The 27,381-nt window shown below is 43.2% G+C and overlaps 1 long non-coding RNA gene across 2 annotated transcripts in view; it reads left to right on the forward strand.

Annotated features, from left to right (window-relative positions):
* The window catches only part of LOC143841165 (uncharacterized), a 59,989-nt gene that overhangs the window by 17,714 nt on the left and 14,894 nt on the right, over window positions 1–27,381 (forward strand). For both annotated transcript variants that reach the window (XR_013232598.1, XR_013232599.1), the window contains exon 2: window positions 14,751–15,009. This is a non-coding gene — a long non-coding RNA (uncharacterized LOC143841165). The remainder of the gene's footprint in view (window positions 1–14,750; window positions 15,010–27,381) is intronic.

The following is a 27,381-nucleotide window of genomic DNA, read 5'->3' on the forward strand; positions in this document are numbered from 1 at the left end:
TTTCTTCCACACAAAGTGGCTTACACCATTCTCCTCTTCTCCCTTTTATTCTCTCAACAACCTTGCAAGTAGGCTAGGCTGATAGAGTATGATTGGCACAAGGTCACCCAGCAAGCTTTCTTGGCATGGGTGAGCATTTGAACCAGAGTCTCCCAACACTCTTATAATCACACCACCTTGCATGTGGTGAGATCTGCACTTTATCATATTCCAGAAATATTTTCTTTAGAGAGCTATCCAAGACAAGAACCCCCTACTAATTGGAATGTGTAGCACAAATATCAACTGATTCATATGTGGAGAAATAAGAATACTATAGAGCAGTGGTCCCCAACCCCTGGTCCAGGGACTGGTACCGGTCTGTGAATCAGTCGGTACCGGGCCATGGCTCCTCCTCGTCCTCCTCCCCAGCTGCTTCGGGGGCTGCCCTGCCACTCTGCTGCCAGCTCACCTTTAGTGCTTTCCAGCGGCCGCCATGGCTGGGGCTCCCCCTCAGCATGGCACTGCACAGCTGCTGCTGGCAGTGCCCCCCAGTGGGCAGCGGAAAGTCAGGGGCACCAATGGGAAAGCAAGTGGAGCAGGGGCTCAGGTGGCGGCATCCCTCGGCAAAAGACTGACCCCCCCCCCGGACCTCAGTAAAATTGTCAAGCGTTGACCGGTCCCCGGTGATAAGCACAAAATCCAGAAACTATGGCCTGAACATGGGTGGACCCTTAAGAAGAAAAGGAAGAAGAGGAAGAGTTGGTTATTCTACCCCGCTTTTCTCTACCAGAAGGAGTCTCAAAGCAGCTTATATTCGCCTCTTCCCACAACAGACACCCTGTGGGGTAGGTGAGGCTGAGAGAGCCCTGATATCACTGCTCGGTCAGAACAGTTTTATCAGTGCTGTGCTGAGCCCAAGGTGGCTGCATGTGGAGGAGCAAGGAATCAAAGCCTGCTCACTAGATTAGAAGTTGGCACTCCTAACCACTACACCAAGGCTGCAACGGTGTTCTCTGTTCAGATCTGGTGACTTCAGCTGTTCCCAGCCAAACGTCTCTTTGATTTGATCCACTATGATCAATCTGCCTAAATAGTGGTAAAAAGGTATTGACACAAACGTTGCATCCCTTTGCCTTCCTCACTTACATTTTAAGCAGCTCCCCCTCCCTAAGTAGCATATTCTATGTATGATTTATCTGATAGATTCAACACTTCCCAAACCAGGCTGCTTCCATTCAGTTCTGTATCCAGCACACAGTTTGCAACTGCTGTAATGGTTTCTCTGGAGTACATTAAAACACGTTTGAATTGCTAGCTAGAGTTATATTTGATGCTGCTCTGACCAATACAAGTGCAGGCCCTTTTGAAAGAACCAGCCCCAACCCATAAGTCTAATTAAATAGCTACTGTGATTTTTCTATCCTGCCATTGTTTTGACAAAGAGAATATCACTTTTATAATGTCCATCTTCCCTTTCCCCAAACAAACGGTTTCCTGCCAATCATCCTGGAACACAGAGTGCCAGATTTCTGAGGCAGGATGTTTGCTAAAACTGACTGCTCAAATTGTAAAGCTCAGAACTTGTACTTGTGTTGAATGTCCAAACATAAGAAAATAGCTGGGAAAGTTATTTTAGTAACGGTTGCTTTCTTCTAAAATAGCGACAGGATATCTCAAGCCCTCAGGTTTACCTCATGCAACAATACTAAAGCGTCAGGAATGTGCCTATAACTTTGGTTAGGACCCCAAACCTCAAAACATTTTTCAAAGCAGAACTGGGGGTTCTGAGGCCATTTACACACAAAGGGTCAAATCATGTGATGTCTCCTACCCACAATAGCTGGATAGTAAATCACATTATTTCTCCCCTCCACACTTTAAAGGTTTCTTGCCGCCACCTCTGGCCTTTTCCCCTCCTTACATGCTGCACAAAAAGCAAAATAGAGAGCAACGCGCTCTTTCACTCCCCACTCCTCGGCCTGTCAATCAATTGAGGCAACCAATCGGAGGTTTATTGGTCAAGCTTTTTTTTTTTATTGAAACTTACACGTGGCAACACACATTCATTTCTATGCATAAGCATTGTCATGGAAGGTACCCCCCCCCCAAAAAAAAAACATGGCCTGCCAGCAGAGGGCAAAGCAAGGGAGGCAGTCCCCCCTCCCGCCCCAATCAGTTCAACTTCCATTGTAACAAACATGCTGCACTCCTATATGTTTGCCACACCAGGGGATATAAAGTGGCTCTACAGACCATTTGAGTTTAGGAAAACAGTGCAAGGGAAAACCATCTTATCTCTTGCCACTGTCCATGTCAGAATCAGGCTGTTGTGCACCCGCTATATGGGAGAGGGGAATGCTGGAAGTTCCAATGTGGAGCTCCCCACATTGTATCTGGTTCGACACTAAACAGTTATTAAGGCTTTATATATTCCCTACAAAATAATACATAAGGCAGCTTTTTGTCTCTGTACCATAGCATCTCAAGGGATTTTCTGGTTGGACACCATGGAGATAACTGTCCATATTGTTCTACAAAAGCATGATTTACTGCATACCCTGAAAGCCGTATGGGAAGAGGCCTACTTCCCAGCTGCAAAACAAAACAAAACATATTTAAGTTCCTTTAAGGCAGATTTTATAGCTAGAAGAAAGCCACATGTTCATTTTAAAGTGAAAATATGGAGTTTCAAGTTTAAAATTGGTTTGCACTGCTTCTACACCACTAAAAAAAGGTTTTATTGCCAAAATCGTTGTGCTTACATTTCCAAGCAACACAGATTGGCAGAACTAAAAATAAAGTGATATATCTCTAAGCGTGAGGAAAATGTAAAAAATCCAAATTCCTTTTACTTAATTTTGTTTTGTCCTTTACATAAGTTTTTAAGTTGTAAAATATGCCATGATTTGTACTCTATGTTCTCTCAGAAAACCAAATAGAAAGTTGTCATCATGGTTTTGAGAGCGCAAGGCCTCTGCTTTCTCATGTTTCAACTAAACGGTCTCCGCTAGGGCTGAGGAACATATCATATATCATAAATCACTCTTTGATAGATATTTGGCAGCTAGTCAGCACCCTGGGCTATGCAATGTACAGCATGGAACATTTTTAAGGTGGAATCTAGGGTTTGTAATTTTAAAACTTAATAGCATCTCAAAACATTTTACTGCTTCCTGGTATTAGAAAAGTGGTGTGCCCCATAGGTTCAAGGTTCTGAAAGATACATATACCCTTAATAAGCCAAAGAACTGTAAATCTATAGGTTCTTAGTAAAATAGGGTGGGGGGGAGAAAATCCTAAGGCATTGTCACATCTTACTCTTTGTGAAATCAGTGGTAACTGGGACATTTTTTACCCCTTGTTACCATCAAAACCTCTTTGTTAATTGGATTCATACTACCAGTTAGACCAGAGACTTTGATAACTTAATCAATTTTGGTTAATTCAACATATGTCCAGATAGTTATTTTTTTGTATCCTGAGAATCACTTCAACTTGGTTGCTGTTGTTGTACTGCATTTTTCACCATTATTCTTTACAACTGCTTTACGTCAGTTTTGCAATGCTGTGATTCAATGAGGCAAACATTGTTTTCTGGCAGTAGCTGGCAACTGCTGCTTTCATTTACAAGATATAAGAGGATCTAGATAAGAAGACAAACTGAACAGGAGGTTCTCTTTGACTTCCCCAGTCTAAACTTTACCCTGTATTTTCCAAATACCTTTTTTGAATAAGGAATTCCTATTTAAACACTAAGGTTTGCTTGTGTTAGACACATAACATAGTATAAGACAAGATGCAATTTGTCATATGTTTGGCACATTTATTGGGCTTGATCAACCACCCATAATTACTGGTGGGAATTTCAAACTTGTACTAACCTCAAGATATGAAACAGATTTCACAGGGAATAGCCTAAGGCAGGGGTAGTCAAACTGCGGCCCTCCAGATTCCCATTTGCTGGCAGGGGCTCATGGGGTTTGTAGTCCATGGACATCTGGAGGGCCGCAGTTTGACTGCCTCTGGCCTGAGGTGACACTAGCTGAATGAGGCTTTGCCATAGAGGCCACAAAAACAGCCTTTACTCCAGGAACCAACAGCAGACACTGGGTCTGGCAGTGCCCCAAAGAGGCATTAAAAGCAAGGGTGCTGTTCCACCAGCCGGGGCAGCTGAGGCTAGAGATCCGACAAGGAGAAGGCAGGAGCTGGGGGTTGTGTCAAGGGCATGAGAAAGACTGTAAAGCACAGCCGCATGAGGGTAAAAGGACTCCTCCAGGATCCTTTCGATGCCCTGGTAAAGGGAGCGCAAAAAGGAGCAGAAGGATGCAGGATAGACCAATTGCCTTCCCTCCCAACCCCCATGGGCATGGCAATATCCCAATGGCATCACCTAGGAACATCTGGCTTTGTGCAACTCAGCAGATTCCCATTACTTTTCAGTCAGCTTAGCCTTTATTCTGGTTGCTTCAAAGGTTCATTGGCCAGCAGTTTGCAACATTTGGCAGGTTAGCTGCTAATGATGCTAATTTCTGACTCTTCATTACCACAGAGGCCCCCAGTCTCTGGGTGCCTTTGGAATACTGACACCATGTGGCGGATGCAGCCACCAATTGACTGCCCCAGGTGGCAAAACCAGGCACAAAAAGACTGCCGCAACTTACCTTCAATCACACAGTAGAGATCCTTGTGCTGGGGTGCCAACTGCTACTAGCTAAAATGTGTTTCGTAAATCTGCAGAGCCCATCAAATCTCAACAGCCTTCTGGGCAAAAGCCCCACCTGGCCCGACCCATTTGGGGGCCACCAGGAAAGTTGTTGGTGGGCGCTATGCATGATGGGATATCTCTTTTGTACCAATTCTGTAAGTAGCACTCCTCCCTCTCCCCATGCTCTAGGGCATTTGCTCTCTTTTCTTGCTCTTCTGTGCAACCCAAATCTATGTATCTTTAAACCAAAGGTTTCAAAAGACTACCGGGCTGGGTGGAGGCTATACTTCAGTAGGATTGCTCAGACTTTATAAGGAAGAGTAAATTGACCAAGGCTTCCTTAGCCTATGAAAACCTTGGTCAGTTTCTTTTTCAACTGTATTTGCAGTGAAACAGAACTCACCACCATACAATGGACAGACACCCTGTTTTGTAGGAGAAAGGTGTTCTTTCCAGAGAAAATTGTTCTGGGGAGGGGTCAGCCATGGCAAATCACTGTGAAAGTGCACAGGGATATATTATGCCTAACCTGTACCATTTGCCTGTGTTTCCTGTTATGGAGCACTAGATCAGGCTACCAATTAGTAATATCTTTGTAAAGACTTCCATATCTAGCTCAGGCACCATCTCCAGAAACATAGCAGCAAACAGATGACCACTTGCCAGGTGACCATTGCTTAAAAACCTACCTTGAAACTACTTAGAGAGGTTGACATCCATAGCCTCTGACATGAAGCCAAATAACACACCCTTACCACTATGATTTCAATAGTGATGTAAAGTTCTTCATTTCAGTTGGAAAAAACATATGTATCACTATAGGACTTACCTTGGCAGTAGTACATGTGAAAAGGGCCTGGGGGTCTTAATAGACCAGACACTGAACATGAGTGGCTCGGTAGCTAAAAAGGCAAACAGGATTTGGGGCTGTAGTATAAGAAATATAGAGTCCAGATCATGTGAGGTATTGTTACCGCTTTACTCCGTTCTTTTAAGACCTCACTTGGAGTACTGTGTTCAGTTTTGGGCACCACAACTGAAGAAAGATGTAGAGAAAGTGCAGCATGTCCAGAGGAGGGCTATGAGGATGGTGAGGGGTTTGGAGACCAAATTGTATGAGGAAGGATTGAGGGAGCTTGGTCTGTTTAGCCTGAAGAGAAGACAGCTAAGAGGTGACATGATAACTATCTTCAAATACTTGAAGGGCTATCATATAGAACAGGTCCCCAACCTTTTTATCACCGGGGATTGGTCAATGCTTGACAATTTTACTGAGGCCCGGGGGGATAGTCTTTTGCCGACTGACATCGCCACCACCGCCTGAGCCCCTGCTCCACTTGCTTTCCCACCAGCAACCCTGACTTCCCACCACCCACTGGCGGGTACTGCCGGCAGCAGCTGCACAGTGCCATGCCAAGCAGGAGCCCCAGCCATGGTGGCCGCTGGAGACCACTAAAGGTGAGCTGACGGCAGAATGGCAGGGCAGCCCCCGAGGCAGCAGCCGGGGAGGAGGAGGAGCTTCGGCCCGGTACTGACTGATCCACGGACCAGGACCGGTCTCCAGACCGGGGGTTAGGGACCACTGATACAGAAGGTGGAGCAGAGTTATTTTCTGTTGCCCCAGAGGGTCAGACCAGAACCAATGGCTTGAAATTAATTCAAAGGAATTCTTGGCTAAACATCCAGAAGAAATTCTTGACAGAGCAGTTCCTCAGTGAAACAGGCTTCTCTGGAGGTGATGAGTTCTCCTTCTTTGGAAGTTTTTAAGTAGAGGTTAGATAGTCATCTGACAGAAATGCTTATTTTATGAACTTAGATTGTGAGTGGGTGGGCAGGAAGGGATGTTCCAGTGTTTGTCTCTTGTGTCCCCTCCTTGCATACCCAGGTGATTGCTAATGGCCACTGTGGGATGGTAAGTGAATTTCATCCAGGCCAGGCTGGATTCTGGTGATTTTTGGTGTGTGTGGGGATCACTTGGCCATGAAATTGGGGGCACTGTATGCGAGCAGCTAGTTGTGAGTTCCTGCATTATACAAGGGGTTGGAATAGCTGACCCTGGAGGTACCTTCCAACTCTATGATTCAAAAACCCAGAGAAGTAAGGAGTAGCCTGGCCATAGCCGTATGCAATGGCACAATTTTACGCTACATTATCATCAGCTACATCCACTGTGAATGGTCCCTGCAGATGTTCTTTGCTTTTGAATTCTGCAGTGTTGTGTCCATGGAATTTTATGGCCTTTTTAAAGCCCACTCATCACTGTTCTCACGCCTCCCCTCCATATGTATATATCTGTATGCTGTGTTTCCATTTCATGCATCTGATGAAGTTGGCTCTAGCTCACAAAAGTTTGTACCACAATAAATCTGTTCATCTTTTTAGGTGCTACAAGACTCCCTTTTTTATTGTATATTGTAATGAATCAAGCCTTTAGAAGGCTATGTATAGAAGTATTCTATTTTCTCTGACCTTGGAGCTTGACAAAGACATCCTGGGAAGGTGTAACGTTCTAACTGGATTGCCTAAGCGAGCTTTTTGTGTATGTTAAAAATGTTGTTTATAGTAGCTAACTAATAATACTTACCAGTCTTTTCTCTTTGTTGTTTAGCTTCTGTTCTAATACTGCTATTAGCAGTACAATGAGGTCTGTGAGGATTTACTTCATCCATAGAACTGACCATTTAGCTTAAAAATAAAAAGTGAAAAATGTTTTTCATAGGCATTGTACTTGAAATACTGAGACTATTTCTGCATGAGGAATATGTACTTGGACAGTCTTTGAATATTGGCGGCTTTTAGAGCATCTTCCACATGATGTCGGCTGCATCCCAAGGCTGTCCAGTAGCCAGGTTGCAATTTGGCCATTTTTAACTCGTGATTTTTGAAATCACCCAAACTGGATTTACAACTCTAAATCGTGCATCCCCTTAGTGAGCAACTTGTGAGCAATTGGGGATTAGACCATATGGAGAGGGAAACACGCAATAGTCTCGGCAGCTTTGTCCTGCCCTCCCCTCTCCATTTCCTGCTCCAAGTAATTGTTTTTTAAATTGTGTGGTCTGTCTTGCAGCACAACTGCAAACCTACATTGTCAACAGTGAAATAAAATCTTCTTTAAAGTGTCCACGGTCTTTTTGGGATTAGGCAGGCAAAGCACAACCCCCATTTTTCTGGAGGTGGGGAATGAGCTGGGAAAGGGGGGGTGGGTGATCAGGCTGCCTTCTCCTGATCATACAGGGGTCTTAGCACCTTGCTTTAAAGTCGACGATTTATACAAAATGACTTTTTGGGCTTCAGTTACTTGCCCAGCCTTCTAACAACTTGGGCAGGCAAAAACAGCCCTGTTTGTATTTTCTGGAGGTTGGAAATGAGCTGAGAAAGAAGAATGGGGTGGATGATCTGGCAGCCTTCTTCCAATCATACAGGGGTCTGAGCGCTCTGTTTTAAAGCTAACCATTAGCACAAAATGTCTTTTTGGGATCCAAGAACCATGTTTAGCATCTCAGAAATCCACCCAGACAGAAATAAACTGCAAAACAACCCAAATTCCATAAAACATGGGGGGGGGGTGTTGTATCAATCTGGTGTTTCTCCATAGCAATGGGGCAGTCTTGATTTCTATTTAAAATGCTTCTGTGTTGTGGTATTGCTACACAGCAAAGTGCAAATGCCTTTAAAAAAATTAATGTCGGGACTGGGCAGGAGAAAGTTTCAGTCCATCAGAGAACTGCTGTGCTGTGATTGGTGGCTTGCTCTGATTGGCAAGCCAAAGAGGAGAGGGAGAAGTTCAACTTGTTTTCCCTTGCAGCCTCGTCAGGAGGCAAAAAGCAGCAACGGGGCAGAGGGGAAATGTGGGAGAGTCTCCCCATGAGGAGAGCTGCAATTGCAAAATTTACCATTCCACATTTGCAAGCAGGAAGCCACTTGCGTTTTACACCTCTGTGCGGAAATGATCTCAATATTGACCCAGATATTTTGAATATAATCTCTTCTGAAATGTGGTCAAGAGAACTGTTGAGTTGGCTGAGTGATCCAGCTGGAAATCTCCACTCACAAAAAGATTTCACAAAGCAGAGTGAAATTTTGGGATTTTCATCTCTCCAACAGTCCCTTGTGGCGCAGAGTGGTAAAGCAGCAGATATGCTGTCTGAAGGTCTGCCCATGAGGCTGGGAGTTCAATCCCAGCAGCCGGCTCAAGGTTGACTCAGCCTTCCATCCTTCCGAGGTCGGTAAAATGAGTACCCAGCTTGCTGGGGGGTAAACGGTAATGACTGGGGAAGGCACTGGCAAACCACCCCATATTGAGTCTGCCATGAAAACGCTAGAGGGCATCACCCCAAGGGTCAGACATGACCCGGTGCTTGCACAGGGGATACCTTTGCCTTTACCTTACTGTACCCAGAATGGATGATAAATGATTCAATTGTATTCTGCTCATGCTCAAATGTCAACACACAACTACCTTCTAGCTAGGCAATATATTGCACATCAAGATGTTTTACCTAGCCATCAATCTTCTGGGCTAGTAGGATGCCAGTTCATATGGTAATACGGGATAGCCAACAGAAATGTCATCAGAAATTCTTGTAAATGTATCCCTGACCAAAGAGACAAAGTATTAAACAACCCTTTAAAATCTCCCACAGATTGGCCTTGATCATTAAAATGGGCCTGGTAATGTGTATCTGTGTGTGAATATTAATTATAAAACAAGATGTATTCCGGAAAGACACTGAGGAGTTAATAGGAGTCCACAGCTTTTGATTATTACTATTATAGTACGGCAGATTATGTGGATGTAGCCATGGGACAAGCAGCTAGATCACTGCTGTGTCTACAAACCTTCCTGCATTCTATAAGTACAGCCCATAAGTACAGCCCATATCACCAGAAGCAATGTACAGGCACTAGCATGGTGTGATGGTGGAGTGTAATGCTGTGAAGGCGCTTTGTACTTTCCAATTGGCCCCTCCAATTGTCAGTCCGGGACCAACGGGCCAATCACTGATTTTGATCCCGGACTCAGTCTACCCCAATCCCCCTTAGCCTTTTATTTATACCTCGAAGTGTGGTATACAGATGTTACCTGCCCTGAGCTTTCTGGAGAGGGCAGGTTATAAAAATTAAGGTTATTAAAATCTGACAGAGATTTCATGCCCGCGATTCATGTGAAGATTTTGTGATCTTTAAAACTGATTGGTTGACCTTGATGCTTCAGTATAAAATAATGTGCTGTTCCCAAACAACATATTTCTTTTTTGGTTTAGCATAATTTTTTGTTTTTTGTTTTGCTGCCTAAGAACATTGATTGGGTCAGTGTTAAAACACGTGTTGTGGGACTTGGCCAAGTAGTGACCCCAAACTCACAGCTAATTTTGGCATTTGTGAGTATCCTTTATGAATATCTTTTAATCCCACCTCCTAAGCACTACACCAAACTGAGAGCCAGTTTGGTGTAGCAGTTAGGAGTGCGGACTTCTAATCTGGCATGCCGTGTTCGATTCTGCACTCCCCCACATGCAGCCAGCTGGGTGATCTTGGGCTCGCCACAGCAATGATAAAACTGTTCTGACCGAGCAGCGGCTCTCTCAGCCTCACCTACCTCACAGGGTGTCTGTTGTGGGGAGAGGAACGGGAAGGCGACTGTAAGCTGCTTTGAGCCTCCTTCGGGTAGAGAAAAGCGGCATATAAGAACCAACTCTTCTTCTTCTTCTTTTAAACTTCTGTTTACTAATGGTTACTATAATTGTAAAATTAGGCTGTTGGTGACTATTAATAATCATTTAACTGTTAAATTTATTTTCTTTTTTCTTTTTTTCTTTTTTATTTACTTTTATTCGTGTTTATTTATTCTTTAAATTTCTATTCTGAGCTGTCTCAGGTGACACATTAGGTTTATTTCATCCTTAAGACTACCTTATTATCTTATATTCTAATAGCAAAGTCAGAAAATCTGTGGCTACTTAAATCTGGGGACTGCAGCAATAGATGGGCAAGATAGATCTTTCTAAAAACCTGGTAAAGGCTCTAAGTTTGCAGAAAACAAATGTAAGATCTAAAAAAGAAATGGAAATCACACTAGGTATCTTTAAAATGCCCCAAATGATAAAAGTTCTGCCTGTAGTTTTAAAAAACTGGGTGATTTTGGACCAGTCAAATACTTTCAGCCTAACCAATCTCACAGCGTTATTGTGGAGATAAAAGAGATAATAATGTAAGCTGTTTTGGTCCACACTGTGAAGAAAGACTGTCATTCTCCCAGACAGAGGCTTTGACTGAAGGGGCAGGAGAAAGAAAGCTGGAGCACATGAAGGTAGAGTGGCTGTTGGTAGGGAAGAACATCCAGATTTGAAAAATTCCTGGACATTTGAGGAGTGGAGTCTGGGCAAGGTGGGGTTTGAGGAAGAGCAGGGCATCAGACTATTATTGTGTCATAGATTCCCCCTCCAAAAATTCCATTTCTTCCATGAGAACTACTATTGCCAACCTTCAGGTGAGGGCTGGAGATCACATGGAATAACAAGTGCCTCCAGGTGGCATTATTCCCTGCTGAGGTTGCTTCTCTCCCCAAACCTCACCCAACAGTCTCCAGGAATTCCCCAACTTGAAGCTGGCAACACTAAGAGAAACTGATTTCTGTAGTTGAGGGATCCATTGTGATTCCTGGAGAGCTGCTGCTTCAGGGAAGGGAGGAAGTTGCTGTGGAGGGAAGGGGAGAGACGTGCTGCTTTGCAAGGGGCAAGGAGGCAAGCGGGAGGGAGGCGGCGAGAGTGACAGGGCCAAGATGGAGGTCCAGTGGCTGGGTAGGAAGGGACAGGATCAGGCAGCGCATCTCCCATGCCTTGATGAGGTACAATTAACACCTGCACTGGTAGCCAAGAATCTGGGGGTGATCTTTGATGCCTCCTCTTCCATGGAGGCTCAGATCACAAATGTAGCCCGGATGGCGTATTTCCAACTATGCCAAGTGTGCCTACTAGTGCCCTATCTGTCCTTGGAACACTTAGCCACAGTGATCTATACAACAGTCACTTTCAGGTTAGACTTCTGTAACTCGCCCTACATGGGCCTTCCCTTGTCCTGATGCACCCAGACAGAATGGATGGTAAGTTTGGGCAGGAATTGTCCCTTCCCCTCGCACACATACACACACACACACACACAGAGTTTTCCAGTTAATATAAGGCAAATAAATAAATAAAATAAAATAAAGGGAAATAACAGAAGCCCCGTTTGATCATTAGGCAGTGCTGTTTAACCAGTAATTGTGTTTCACGTACAATAAATCCCACCCTGGCAAATTCAGCTGAAAGCAATCTCTCGTTGGCTGTCAGGAAATGTTGAATTAGAGCAGCAAAGGGCAGGAAGGCTTGGCAGAAACGGGGAAGTAGGAGGAATTTTTAATAGCCTGATAAGCAGAATCCAGATTAAAGCATTTTGCATTCTGGCATACAGGATTAAAATAATTCACAAGGGGGCATACAGCTGTGCAACCAAATGTGCATCCAGTATGTTTGAAAGAACAACCATCCCAGGCTGGCATTTCTTAAGCACTTCTGGTACTCAAAGCAATACTGAGTTAATAATGTACCATTGGAGAGTTTGGACAAATCATTTGGCTAAAACTCCAGGATTTAGATTTGCCAGGCAAGCTTCTGATTTGCTCTTGGAATAACCCTGAGGAGGACTAGAGATGGGGAGAGGGAAAAACCTCACAAATCTTGAATTTGTGTGTGCATGTCCTTAGAGCTATTTGCATATTGTCATCAGGTGCCTCTCTGTCACAATGACAAATGGATTTGCAAGGGCAACCAAACTCAGGGACGCTGAATGGGATCATGGATCACTTACAGGTTGACCTGCTAGATTCAAGTGGGCAGCCGTGTTGGTCTGAAGCAGCAGAACAAATTTTGAGTCTAGTAGCACCTTTAAGACCAACAAAGTTTTATTCAGGATACGAGCTTTTGTGTGCATGCACACTTCCTCAGATACAATGTCCCTAGGTTTATCTACTGTTTGTGCTTAATGAGGCCCTTTAGCAGTCTCTGTGGGCACCATAGCTAAGTGTAGGTGTGACTCCAGGTGAGCCACACCCTCTCAACCTCAGTTGCTTCCCATACAGAACCTTAATTTACTGGAACTGTTGGAACTACACAACCTACACAAATTGCAATTTCAGTCCCAAATATTATGAAATGCCATCAGTTTTGTTGAAGTAATGATAATTAAGAATCGAGAGGCATGTTCTTTACAAGTGATTGATAGGGAAAGATTCTTTCTGGCTGTCATTCAGAGGGTTTATGTGTACCACTTGTGAGCATACAGGAATTACTCAGAGAATTTCTCTTTGAAAAGGTGTGCCAGTGCAGACACCTTGCCTCTATAAACATCCTCAAAGGTCATAAACCAGTCAGATACCTCTTTAAAAGCTTAGTGCATGCATACTATTTCCCCCTTATTTTTTCCTTTGCAAAATCCCCTAATCTAGTCTCCCCTGGGACAAGGGAGGATAGGATGGGATAGTGTTTAAAAAAAAAAAAAAAAAGCTCAGAAGCTTGGCTATAGTGTAGCAAGCAAGCAAAAAGAATAGTCTGCTTGTGGAAATGAGGGATTTTAGCAGCATGTGGCAAAAACTATATTTTAACAATCTTTTCAGGGAACAGCCCAATGATATATACACATAAATGTTGGAGAAAGTAGTGTGGTCATTATTCATGAGTGGGGAGGTATATATCAAGCTTTAGAGCTAGCCTATCCTGACCATACCTAGCATATTTTTTTATTCCTTGAAGAAGCTCAAGATAGTACATAGTACTCCACTCCTCCATTTTTAAACATCACAGCCCTCCAGGAAACTTGAGAGCGAGCAACTTGGTATAGTGGTTAGAAGCACGGACTTCTAATCTGGCGAGCCGGGTTTGATTCCCTGCTCCCCCACATGCAGCCAGCTGGGTGATCTTGGGCTCACCACAGCACTGATAAAGCTGTTCTGACCGAGCAGGAACATCAGGGCTCTCTCAGCCTCACCCACCTCACAGGGTGTCTGTTGTGGGGAGAGGAAAGGGAAGGTGACTGTAAGCCGCTTTGAGACTCCTTCAGGTAGAGAAAGGCTGCATATAAGAACCAACTCTTCTTCTAATTGGCTCAAGGTCACCCAGGGATCTTTATTTCTGAATATGGATTGGATCTCCCTGGCTTTAGTCCAATTTTCTAATCGCTGCACCAGAGCAGACCCTGGATGTACTGCAGTGATTACTTACAGCATTCCATTTAGCAGTCTCCTGAGTTAACTCTCACTTGCAGACTCTACCCAACACTTCTACCATTCCCCCATGCAGCAAGCAAGGCATTAAAGTTGCACATTTCTCTTAATCTCAGAAGATTTTCATTTGTTTTCACTCCGATATTTTAACATAAATGATAGAAAGCAGGAATCAGAAAACCCATCTGAAAAGGAACCACTGCAGATGGTTGCAACTATTAGGTCACAGCTGCCTCTGAATCTAACCAGAACATGGCCACTGTCCCCTTCACAGGACAGAATATCTTGCATACTGAAGTGAGACCATCTTTCTGTATGGCTGTCAAAATCATCACAAAAAGACACTTAATGGTGTTGACTCTACCTATTATTTTAGGTATAGACAAGATGAACATAATGTTTAGTAGCACAAAATCATCAGATCAACATTTGGATGTTTGCTGTCAGGTAGCCAAAATTGCACAGTACTCTTCCGTGGCTGTCTGTCTCCAGCATTCTTCTTTTCCTTGTGCTCAGGCCCTTCCTTCAGCAGCCATCTCACTGCTAACTGGGATCACATACACATTGGGAGAAGCACATATCCCTCCACCTCCTTGTTTATCTGATGCATTCCTCATCTCTGGATATTTACACTCTCATTTCTTCATTAATATTTTGAGCTCAGACCCAGACCACCGAGCTGGTTTGTTTTAGGAGCAAACAATACTAATGTGAGGAAAGGAAACCGATTTGGAAGATTAAAATTTTTTTTAAAAACCCTTTAATAACATTTGGCTGTTTTCTTGTTGTTTTTATCATTAGCGGCTGTACATCTCGGTGATTAAAAAAGCAACTGTGAAGGCCTGGAGGCAGCAGCTGCAGTCAGACTGGATGGCAACGCAAGCACAGGGCCCTTTGCCAAACTCTGTTCCATTCATTCACCTAAAACACTGACCTTGAAGCATCACCCTTTATATGGGATGTGATGAGGTGTGAATTCAATCTCCACCTTCACTGGGCTCCAGCCATTCTCTGAATATACATCGCCAGCTGCGTCAAGCCACTTCAGATGGACTTGGAGGTGGGTTTGTAATATTGATATGCATCCTCTGGAGGCCACGGTCCCAAGGACCTCATTTCCATCTTGGCAGATATTGCAGGCACGGGCCGGCTGTGTGACCAGAGACACACCCATTATCGGCACAATGTTTGAAACAGATGATGCATTAGGAATGGCAAGGGGCTCTTTTTTGTGAGAGCTTTCACTTTTTATTCAGGGCTGTAATTTTTAATTTGTTGGGTGCACACATTGGTTGATATTTCTCCTGAAATTGGCTTGGAATACAATGGTGGAAAGCTAGCCCTTCATTGGATGTACATTAGTGGAATCGAGTCTATTTAACTTCATCAAATCACTGACAAAAGGCATAGATAAAGAGGAGGTAAAGTATGTAGGACAAAGGAAGAGCCAAAAATCTTACAGCGTTCATGTCTATTAAAACCAGATGTGTTCTCTGGCTGCACCGAGTTGATAAATGCTGGCGTGGTAGCCATCACTGCGTAGCAGCAGTTTTATCTCACGGACCCAGTCAGGATGTTTCCCTCCCTCATTTTCACAGCCTCATTCACACATTCAGCCTCTCTAATTCATTATAACCCAGATGGTTTTGTGACTGGTTAATGTGAACATTGTTATTATTTTATATTTCATTATTAATATTATCATTATTAAGTTCTTTTTTTTTTACTTAATGTATTTGTTTACACCACATTTGCTATGGCAACTTTTATCTGACACAAACAAAAGGCATTTTGCTCTTTAAGATTAATAACCGTTGATGCAGGCCTGTGATTCAACAACAGCTATTCAAACAAGCTGAACCAATGCTGTGTTTTAGTTGCAGCCAATTAATACAACAGCAAGACTTCCCTCTTAAGTGCTTAAAATTGCTGTTTGCAAAGGTAACAACATCCTGTAAATCTCTGGCATATTATTTGCTCCGCAGTCAGTAAATTGAGACAGAAAAATATGTTATATTTAATAGTTTGCAATTGTTTCCAGTAAAAGCAACTTGCAAAAATGTGTGAGCACTACAAGTGATTTCCGGGTTCCAGAAGTAGAGGGTAGATTCTGCTCCTCCCCCCCCCCCCCAATGGCAATAAAATCTGGAGTAAGAATATAACTCATGGCTACACTTACTGTATTGTCTGGCTTGTGTGAAACCATACTTTCTTTACTGTACTCAACAATATTTTTATAACAATCATCACTGTAGCATCAATAGATTTTGATACATTGATATATTTTTAAAAAATTGTTTTGAGTATGGTATTTCCTGTTAGACAAAACCAATTCTCATTGCTTCCCCATTTCCTGGTTTCCAGCTGGTGTCTAAAAATCTACACAAATTTTACAGCCAAGCTTCATTCTTATTTGGACAAATCATGTTGAAATCAAAAAGGATTTATTTTCCACTTAATTATTTTCCACATAATGTTTAGAACTATGTTGAAAGTCTTCTGTTCTAATTAGAAATGCTGTTTGGTACGTGTGATGTCATTCTACCTGAAATAATATTAGTGAGTCTTCCTATTCCATACAAGGGCATGCTTCTGGCTACATTTGAGCAACTTTGGTCTTGCACACCTGTTGGAATTCAGGTGCCAGATCTAGTGAAAAAGCTTGTTTTGTTCTTCAGGCTGATAAATTGGACTAACCTGCAAATACCTTAAATGCTAATTCTGCGGTTGTTTACTCTGCAGCAAATCCCATAAATTTAATGGAACACTGAACTGTACAGAATGGGATTGATTCCGCACTCCCCTACATGCAACCAGCTGGGTGACCTTGGGCTCGCCACAGAAATGATAAAGCTGTTCCGACCGAGCAGTAAATATCAGGGCTCTCTCAGCCTCACCTAAGTCACAGGGTGTCTGTTGTGGGGAGAGGAAAGGGAAGACGAATGTATGCCACTTTAAGACTCTTTTGGGGAGAGAAAAGCAGCATATAAGAACCAACTTCTTCTTCTTCTTCTTCTTCTTCTTCTTCTTCTTCTTCTTCTTCTTCTTCTTCTTCTTCTTCAAGCCTTAGCTAGCATTTTGTTCACTGCTATTTGGACCCATTCTTTAACTTTCCAAATTATGACAATGCTTTATGGAGTACAAACACCATACTTCTTTTATTCTTATACTAGTAATCAAGCCCGCTGTATGATTAATACAGCGAGCGCTAGGCGCTTACGTGGTCGTGGGCGCAGCGTGGTGGCGGGCTGTCAGCGGGGGCTCCGTCGGGTAACGGGGCCTCCCCCGGGCGGCGGGCTTTCGGCGGCGGCGGCAGGCTGAGGCGGGGGGGCTGCCCCGGGCGGCGGTCTTTTTTCAGCGGCGTCCTGATGCGGCGGAGGCTGCCCTGGGCGGTGTTCTTACGGCGGCAGTGGCCTGACGCGCCGAGAGGCTGGGCAGGGAGCAACTACGAATCAGAGGGACCAATTGGTCCCTCCAATTGTCTGTTCTGAGGAACGGTCCAATCCGGACCCTTCCTCATCACGGACACATCCCGCCTTAGAACCGCTTAACCATTTATTTAGTCCGTGGTGCCCGCGGCGCCACGGGCGGTTTAAAGATGACTGACTTACTAATATTTCTCTGACTCTTCCATTTTCCTTATGTTCAAAAGTTCTGACCCCAACACACAGAAATTGCAACCCTATTGGATAATATTCATTAAAATTGTAGGTGGTATAATAGGTAAAGTCACCTGATAGTATCAATTAAAGTAGCCTTTCTCAATTTTTTAAGTATTTACTCAGTTACTGGGTTTCAATTAAAGACTATCCAGTCTAGCTTCCAGTTTCCAACATTTTATAAAGAGCTTTAACAACCTAGCCTTTTCCAGGTAGGGAAATAAACCCAGTCAAAATCTAATATGTGCATTTAAATGTGTAAAACCTCTTCATCTCCAGAATCAAATTTCAGCAGCATGTGGATGTCCGAGATAACATGGCTGACAGGTAAATCCAGTCTATGTGGATACAGCTAGCAGCAATTTGAGTAACTGCAACAGTCATAGCTAAGACAGTATTTGTTAATAAAGCCCTTCTCCCATGTTGTGAATTCACATTTCTATGGAGTTTCCACCTTTTGCCCCTTTCCAGCTAAATTCCATGCTAATCACAGGACCGAAATGGGAGTTAACAAGTTCCAGAATGTGACATACAAACAAGGACTTTATTTATGGTTTGCACATGACAGTTAAAAGAGACAGGTAGAGGTTGCAAAATTTCCTTTAAAATGAACTTTTGAACTGTGTTCATATTCCAGCTTTTGGAATCTTTTATTACAAATTGAGTGTTTTCAGTCAGCTGCACTCTGCCACAGCTTCACTCAGACACTCTCCACTCTCCTAACTCCTCAACTGCTGTTTTCAACTGTCACTCTCATTAACATTCCATCAACTCCATTGGCCACTCGGTGGGAGAAGTGGAATCTACCAGCCCATCGCACTGAGGTTTCCCCCAATTGCACAAGGCCTGATATCCAAGTAAACTGATGGCGTTCATGATGTGTGTTAACACTGAACTTCACGTAGCTTCCATAGTTCTTTTTAAAAATATTTCAGAACATTTTAGCATTTTGGGTTGAAAACAATTTTGAAAACTTAATAGAACTGGGAGGCAAAGTAAAAGAAATAAATATAAGGATTGGTTTTAAGTCAATGCTGCCTCTGAAATTTCAGTTTGAAAAGAAGTATCGCAGGATAAGGAGTTCAGGAAAGGGGTCTTCATCCCTTTCCTTTTGGATTTTTTCTCTCAAGAAAATAATTCTTTCAAGTTGCTTTTAGTCCCACTTGGAGAAAAATTCAGTCTCTCTCTTTGAATAACGTTGATGCTTAAAGCTTCATTTTGTTAAAATCCAACTTTCCCTAAAGAGAATAATACAATGACATATAATGCATATTTCTATCCTTAGAGGTTGCTACATGGCCCACACAGTGTTAAGGTTTTCTTCATCTCAGTCTGCACGGTGCATTCTAAATGGGGACATTCTGTCAGTTGTCACTCAGCCATAATATCCTTGTCTGGCCTTCCTCAACCTCTCTACTTATAATATCTCACCCTAACTTTCCATTTCCATACCTCATCATGCTACAGAACTACCCCCATAGTATTTGCCCTTAGACAGATCCAATCTACTTGTCACCATCAGCTTGATACCCAACAATCAGGCAAGCCACCTGAACAGGCAATGAATTACATTTAAAGGGATTTTTTGAGGGGGGGGGTTAATCCACATATAAAGATATATGCAAGTCAGATATGGGAAGCAGATGTGACTTTTCTCAACTGTCAATTTTATTTATAGATTTTTCCCACTCTCGATCTTAGGGATGTAAGTCTGGATCCAATTGACAGTTAAGTTTCTTTGTTTAAGAGGTAATTTTTGTTCTCATTTCATAGCAAAGATCCTGATCCTAGGTAAGTTACACAAATACAACTATCAAGAACTATACTTCCAAGAAACTTCAGAATATACTCTGAGTACTCTGCATCCTGCCAGAGAGTGGTGAAAAGGTATTGTGAGTCTACCTGCCAGTGCCTTCTCAGATGAGATGAAAAAAGCTGTCCCCAGCCCTCAGATTCTGACACTGTAGAGACTCAATCAGGCGCAAAGGGGGAGTCTTAGACCAAAGTCATTTCAGAACAACACACCTTCAGATGAGGAAATGAAGTTGAAGTAGGAGTCCTGCAGCTGCCAGCACCATCCCCAGGGTGGCCAGAGCCCTTGGAATGCCATCTAGGCCGGGTATGCCTGGAGGAAGGCATAGGAGTAATGTCTGGTTAGCAGCCCAGCAGGGTCAACCTCAGTCTGTGAGTTTGAGTTGTCACAGGATGAAGGCTGATGGCCACTGATGAGTTGCACCTGTCCCTGGATGCCTCAGCAGGATTTTCCTGATAAAGCAGCCTTAAAAGGACCAGCTTGTGTCTCTGTTGTTGGTTTGTCTTGTTTTCTAGATCTCAGTGTGTTTGACCTTCTTGACCATGACTTAGCTTTTGCTCTTTGGGTTCAATCTTTTGGTTTGAAACTTGGACATTTGGATATCTGTGCTTTGGACTGTGTTTAGACTACACTTATGGCCTCAGGTACCTGCCTGAACCTGGGGGGAAAGGGAAGAAGGGTCCCCTTTGACCATTCAGAAAGGCTACTTTGGAGTTAGTGAGATCTGCAAGAAGGAAATTCATGTGATATGAGAAAAGGGAATTAGGTGCAACTGAATGAAGACAGTCCAATGTTATTACTGGGAAAGCAAGTTAAAGCAGTTACAAAAAAGCTTTCTTCCGACCTTGCCATGGCTGAACTGGCTATCTGGATCCATTATACACTAACATTGAGACTAGACTACTGCAATGCACTGTACATTGATCTTCCCTCAGAAACAATTCGTAAACATCAGCTGGTACAGAATGCCATGGCTTGACTATTATCGGGGCTGTCATAGACCAGCCAGCTCCAGCCGAGCACACTGACACAGATGACTCCTCTGAGGAAAAGGCTGCCAGCTGAACTGATGCAAACCCACAGCCAGTAGCAAAGACACTCCAGGAGGCAGTCTCTGCAGAGCCAGACATGGAGTCACAGCCAGGCACCAGTACAATGGCCCCTTAACTCCCCAGCCCTGAGTTTGCAACAGAAAGTCAGCTGCCAGCCAGTTCATCTCTCCTGTCTCCAGAACCTTGGGAACAGCGCAAGAGGGAGTTGCAAGACAGAAAGCATAGTGCCAGGTTGGCAGCACAGTACATTAGCCATGCAAATGAGTATTTGCAGGAGCAGGGCTGAAGGGGCCGGCAGGTGTTTAGCCTATAAAAGCTGCAAACAAGGTTGTGGGGAAGCAATGTATCTGTTTGTTTGCAGCTTGCATTCCTCCCTGGACTCTGAGTGGCCTATACTTTAGAACCCTGCTTTCAAATTTTCCTTTGGATTTGGAGATGCAAATGTGCCTTTACTGATATCTGAAATTTGAAATGGATTTTGACTACTTCTATCTGCCTACCATGTGTCTAGATGGAGCACAGATATTATTCCTGTCCTATAGGCATTTCACTGGTTTCCCATTAAATACCAGGCTCAAAGTATTGGCTATCACATCCAAAGCTTTTCATGGCCTTTCACATCATATCTACAAGACTACCTTTCCCCCTACATTCCACAACAACTTCACTCAGGGTCTTCTGCAACAGCTTCACTCAGGTCTTCTGTAAAATCAACAACTGCCCATACATGTGCCTTTACCATTATGGTCTTCACCTTATGGAATGGCCCAGGGAAATCCGGAAGGCTTTCACTCTCCTGGTTTTCAGCAAACTATGCAGAACATAATTATTCAAGAGGGTTTTTGTACACAAGCAATAGAGTTACACCGTACTAAATGATTCCCAGAATTACTAAGAAAAATTATTAGAGATTGTGGTCTATATTACTGTATATAGCTTTCTAAAACTGGAATCCTTCTGTAGACTTATCCATCTACAGACTATGCTTTGTTACAATTCTGTTTTTAGGTTTATGGTTGGTTCTACAACTCTAATCCTATTGCATTTTATTGAATGTTCCATCTGTTGATTGTATTGATTTATGTTATGGAATCTGCCTTGAATCCAAGTGAGAAAGGTGAACTATAAATAAACTAGCTTCAAAGCTGATTCCTAAGAACGGGCCTTGAAAGGGTCCCCTCCCCTGGCCCCTGGCCAGGCAGCTTAAGATGGCCTTGGACAGCAGCTTGCAGCCAGATCAAGTGGGGCGGTTGGGGGCTGGGTAGCTCGTTAGGAAGGCCGGACTTGAGCTCCTTAGCAGTCAGCTAGTCAGCTCCTTAGCAGTCCTTAAGGAGCAGTCAACAAGCCCAGCCTAGCAGGCCAAGAGGCCCTCGTTAGGAGGCCCTCCACCATGAACCTTTGCCCAGGGCCTCTCCCCTTACCTGCTGCTGGCTTCAGGCACTGAGGCATCTGAGAGCAAAGAGGCTAGAGTCCAGGGACGGAGGGTGGGAGCTGCAGGGGCAGGGCCAATCAGGGAAAAACTGGCTGCACCCTGAGTGGCCCTATTCCATCTTGGACAGCCGGACACATCCCGCCCCCTAGGCTGTTTCATAAATATATAGAGGAATAACAAAGGATAAGGATAAATAACCCCCTGGGCATTGTTGTTGTTGTTAGTTGCGAAGTTGTGTCTGACCCATCGCAACCCTATGGACAATGATCCTCCAGGCCTTCCTGTCCTCTACCATTCCCCTGAGTCCATTTAAGCTCGCACTGACTGCTTCAGTGACTCCATCCAGCCACCTCATTCTCTGTCGTCCCCTTCTTCTTTTGCCCTCAATCACTCCCAGCATTAGGCTCTTCTCCAGGGAATCCTTCCTTCTCATGAGGTGGCCAAAGTATTTGAGTTTCATCTTCAGGATCTGGCCTTCTAAGGAGCAGTCAGGGCTGATCTCCTCTAGGACTGAACGGTTTGTTCGCCTTGCAGTCCAAGGGACTCACAAGAGTCTTCTCCAGCACCAGAGTTCAAAAGCCTCAATTCTTTGACGCTCAGCCTTCCTTATGGTCCAACTTTCACAGCCATAGTTGGCAGGGTGATATCTCTGCTTTTTAGGATGCTGTCTAGATTTGCCATAGCTTTCCTCCCCAGGAGCAAGCGTCTTTTAATTTCTTTGCTGCAGTCCCCATCTGCAGTGATCTTGGAGCCCAGGAAAATAAAATCTGTCACTACCTCAATTTCTTCCCTATCTATTTGCCAGGAATTGAGAGGGCCAGATGCCATGATCTTCGTTTTCTTGATGTTGAGTTTCAAACCAACTTTTGGACTCTCCTCCTTCATCCGCTCTTTAGTTCATCTGGTCTTTAGTGATCTGGTCTCTTTAGTTTAGGCTCTTTAGTTCCTCTTCACTTTCTGCCATTAGTCTATGCCAAAAATGGATAGCTGGCCTTTATCTCACCTCACACCCTTCTGCCTTGATAGCCTGATATATTCCTGCCTATGCCCCTTGCCCAGGGATTTCCCCCCAGGGGACCACAGGAGCTTCAAAACGTGTCCACGGCCTTTCCCCTCCTGTCTTAATGGACTTGGCCACCAACTATGAATCCAGCTACTTCCATTAGTCCCTGTTTCTGCGTCCTGAGCATGAGTGAGATCTCTCATCCTTAATGTGCCTGGGAGGGAGCAGAGTCTTCATGCCTACTCCCTCCTTGAACTTCTTTATGTCTCTCCCTCGAAGTCCACTTCAAGCCTGGACATTTTCATGGGTATAGATATCATTTCTGCTGACATGCCACTTCTGGGGAAGTGTGGCAGGGAGTCATGGTTAGTTGACATCACTTCCAGGGCTCCTCAAAACCTGAAAAATTATTTCAAGAGCTCTTCCATGTTCAAAAGGCTAAAAAAGGCTGCCCAATCCCCTCCAACTTTATCAACTAGTCTCTTACTTTTGATCCAGAATTCACCAAGACATTAGCTCAAGAATTAATTTGTAAAGTAACACAAAGCAAGAAACCCTTGTGCCTCATATAAAAGTCAAATGTACTCCCTCACCACTCGGTTAATAACTCCAGTCTACCTGGCCCAACCAGGGGTACCAGTTCTGGAAACAGGACTTCCAAGTGCTCCTTCACCATTGCATTCAGAATAAAATAAAGAAATAAAATGAGCGTGCGTGCAAAATTTAGTTTACCATTGATGGGGCACCTTTTTGCAAGTTTTAGCTGCAGTAGGTCCTACTCGATTCAGTAATATCTAAGGCTGCCAACCTCCAGGAGATCACCCAGAATTTTCACTGATTCCAAACAAGAGTGATCTGGTCTCCTTGAAGGAAGCAGTTGTTTTGGAAGTTGAATTCTGTGGCGTTATACAATAGTGAGCTCCCTCCTTGCCCCTCCCCTCCCTAACTCCACCCTCCCTAGACTCCAGAAATGTGCCAACCCTAATTTCAATCAAGTGTGTTAATGGTTGCAGATTGAAAGGGGAAAGGGCATGGAGTGATACAGATGCCAATGAATTTTCTGTGAAATTGTAAAATGAGCAGTCCTTTGCATTTAAAAAATACCCCCTAAACCTAGGGCCTAAAGCAGTGTTCATTTTATACTTTCTAAATTGTGTTGAGGTATATTTAATTAAGAATGACAAAAATACTTTAAGGGTCAAAGTTATTGCCTGTTATTGTCTTGATAGACTTTATGCCTTAGTAGTAACATATGCTACTAGTCATAATAACTTTGTGCAGGGCTAATCATGCTAGAGAAGAAACCCAGCATAACTAAAGCAGCCTGCTTCCATAACTAGAAACCTCAGTATAGTGATTATTTCTCTGCCACAAAGGCAGGGACAAATGGCTCCATTTTCAGCCATGTGGCTTGTAACCTTGTTAGCTTGGACATCATAATATACATCATTGTAATTTTGATGCACAAGGGAAGAGAGATTTCCCTCCCTACTTCCATGGCTGCCTTTGGGCAGGTCTGTGTATAGAGGCCTCAAAACATGGTTCGGCAATGAGCCCCCATGTCCTTTAATCCAGTGCTGATTATGATCTGTGCATTTTTGAATATGACTTTGGTACCACTGGTATAGCTCCAGCTCCGTAATGCTGCAGCTGGCTGATTGCCTCAGAACTGAGGCAATCTAATTCCTTTTATCCCTACCCTGGTCCTGTTGTGCATTAAGCTTCCTTGCTTGCTCGCCCCCCGTAATGTGCAATAAGGTTTGGCAGCCTGCAACAGCACTAAACGCAATCAATGGAGGCCATTGTTTTACGGCACAGGATCAGTATAGCGAGCAGAAACCATAGTGATCTCCTCAGAGCTGTTCCGTCCACATTCATGCAATCACCATAAAATACACATGTTAAAGCCCTGAAAATCAACAATAGGATGCCTGGCTCAATTCTCTTCCCACTAAAGCAGATATTCTCCAGCTTTGCCACAATAAGCATTTCTTGGGTGTGTGTGGAGGGGGGGGGGAAGTCAGGAAAAAGACGATGAGGTAGAGACGAGGACGACAGGCTGGGAAGGAAAGGTACAGAGTCCGAGTGGGAAAGGACTGGCAGAAAAGAAGAAAGGGGGAAACGTGGCATCCCATCCCCACTAACTGAATGGAAAACTCAAAATGGCATTTAATCTCTTTTAAAACTAGAGCCTTGAAATGTGGCATGTGGGTTGTGGAAAAGCCTCCTCCTTCCAAGAAACAGCTGGACATTTTAATCCCACGTCCCCCAATTCCCTGAGCAGAGAGGACCTAGGGGCACTGTCCTGCTGTTGGACCTTCTTATGCTTCTTTGCCTGTGCATAGGCCCTGCCATCGGAGATGCTCCCAACTGCATGCACCGAACATACATACCCCTTTCCCAGTGTGCTGGTGAGTGTGCTGGTGAGCTTTTGAGTAAGCAAGTGGGGAAGAATAAAGGGCAAGCAATAAAGGGCAGCAATACCTCAGGGTATGCTGATGCTGGTCAGTTTATACTGCCCTCCTATACTACCTGAGAAGCTGAAATTAGGAACATGTTATGATTACTAGAAACATTTGAAATTAGACATTTATTAATCCTCTTTAACCGAAGAGTAAAATGTTCATTCCCAAATGTATGCCCAAGCCATTTACAGAGCTGGAATTTGGTATACCCATTGCCCAAAACATTCTGATTCTTACTCAAACAATATTTTAAAATTTATAAGAGAAATATAAGAGATGAACTTTACCTAATCACTGGCCCTGCGTTCTAGCACAAGAAACAGAACGGGCTGTTTATACATTTCCATCAAGCTAGGATTTGTTGGAAAGATTTCAAATACTATTTGGGTGCAGGTAGGAAATACTAGTATATGTATGTGGGTGTATAAACAGAAGTAGATACACACAGACACCTAATGCATACAACATATTGCTGTGTCACTGGTCTGTGTCACTCAGAGTTCCTGCAAAAGTCTTTTCTAATTAAACTGTTTAAAAGCCCATTTTCTTTAAAAAGTTGAATAAGGAACAATTTTAATTTGCTTTGGCACTAGACTCTTGGAATAAATGTGTACCTGTGAAAGAAGAGACAGATGTACAGGGGCCATGCATGGAAGGAATAGGTGTATTTTATAAGGACCTAGGGGTCCAGAGAGTCCCAGCCTGGGCTTCAAGCCAAGGTTCCTTAAAGAACTCCAATATCAAATTATTTCCTAAAAATAACATAGTACATGTCATTAAAATCAACAAATTGTTTGTTAAAAAAGGAATCACAGTGTGTGTGTGGATTCTAGAAAATAAGAAGTTAGTTATGTGAACATATGCTCTGGATAAATTGACAGAACCCTTCATTAATGATATAATTTAGAAATAGAAGAAGATATCTTTTCGAGGAAAAATCAGCATGCTCTCTACAAAAGGTTGATCTGCCTTATCACCTTTTGGAGTTCTTTGAGAATGTTAACAATCATGTGAATAAGGGTGAGGTAGTAGATACGCATTTGGACTTCCCAAAAGCCTTTGACAGTCCTTCACCAAAGATTTCTGTGTAAACTTAACTGTCATGGGATAAGAAGAGAGGTCTTTGATGGTTAATCATTGGTTAAACTATAAGAAGTCCAGGGTTGGATTAAATGAGTTGATACAATGGAGGGGATAAGCACATTAGATCCCCTAAATTAGGATCATTGCTTTTTAATGTGTTTCCTAGAGACTGCAGGCTGGACTTTGTTCCGAAAGAATGACAAAGTTTTGTCAAATGGATTTATTTTACTGAGGCAGACAACAGATTAATTATTGTCATTAAAATCAACGTTATTTGATTTGATGATTGACAACATGTAAATAAATCTGAATTTTATCATTAATTTTCTGTCTCTCTGCTAGTTACAGAAATACAGCAGAAGTAAAATAGCCTAAAAAACTCGTGACTAAATTGTTCCTCATCAGCCAAAATTGGTTCTCACATTAATTTTTAGCTAGTAGCAATTCAATGGATTAAATGATTTAATTGTTATTTTTATATCCTCCTGCTATACAAAGTGGGTTAATCAGAAATGATGGCAAAAATAATCATTCTTATGCAGTAGTGGGCACTGTAATGCCCATTATGTCCTTGGCTTGTTGAAGCCTTCCTTCACATCTCTTCAGTACTGGATTGCTAGTTGGGCACCTCAACCATAGGCATGTCATTCTAGGGCAAAACATTTTGGCATTAGAGTATGGCCCAACAGAACTGTCTCTGTTCTAATGTAATGGAACACCATTAATTGTTTTCTAAATTCAGATATACGATCTACCTTCCATTTAGATTGTTAGCACTGAGGGCACTGAAATGGTTTTTCATTAGAATAGTTTCCTCCCTGTTTTTGTTCTATCTACATCTTTCATTTGCTATATCATTCAGTGCTTGGGAATAGTAAGGTTCTACAATAGGGAATATTCACTTGCTGTCACGTTGGATTATATT

This window comes from Paroedura picta, chromosome 7, assembly GCF_049243985.1.
Source record: "Paroedura picta isolate Pp20150507F chromosome 7, Ppicta_v3.0, whole genome shotgun sequence".
NCBI classification, from domain to species: Eukaryota; Metazoa; Chordata; class Lepidosauria; order Squamata; family Gekkonidae; genus Paroedura; species Paroedura picta.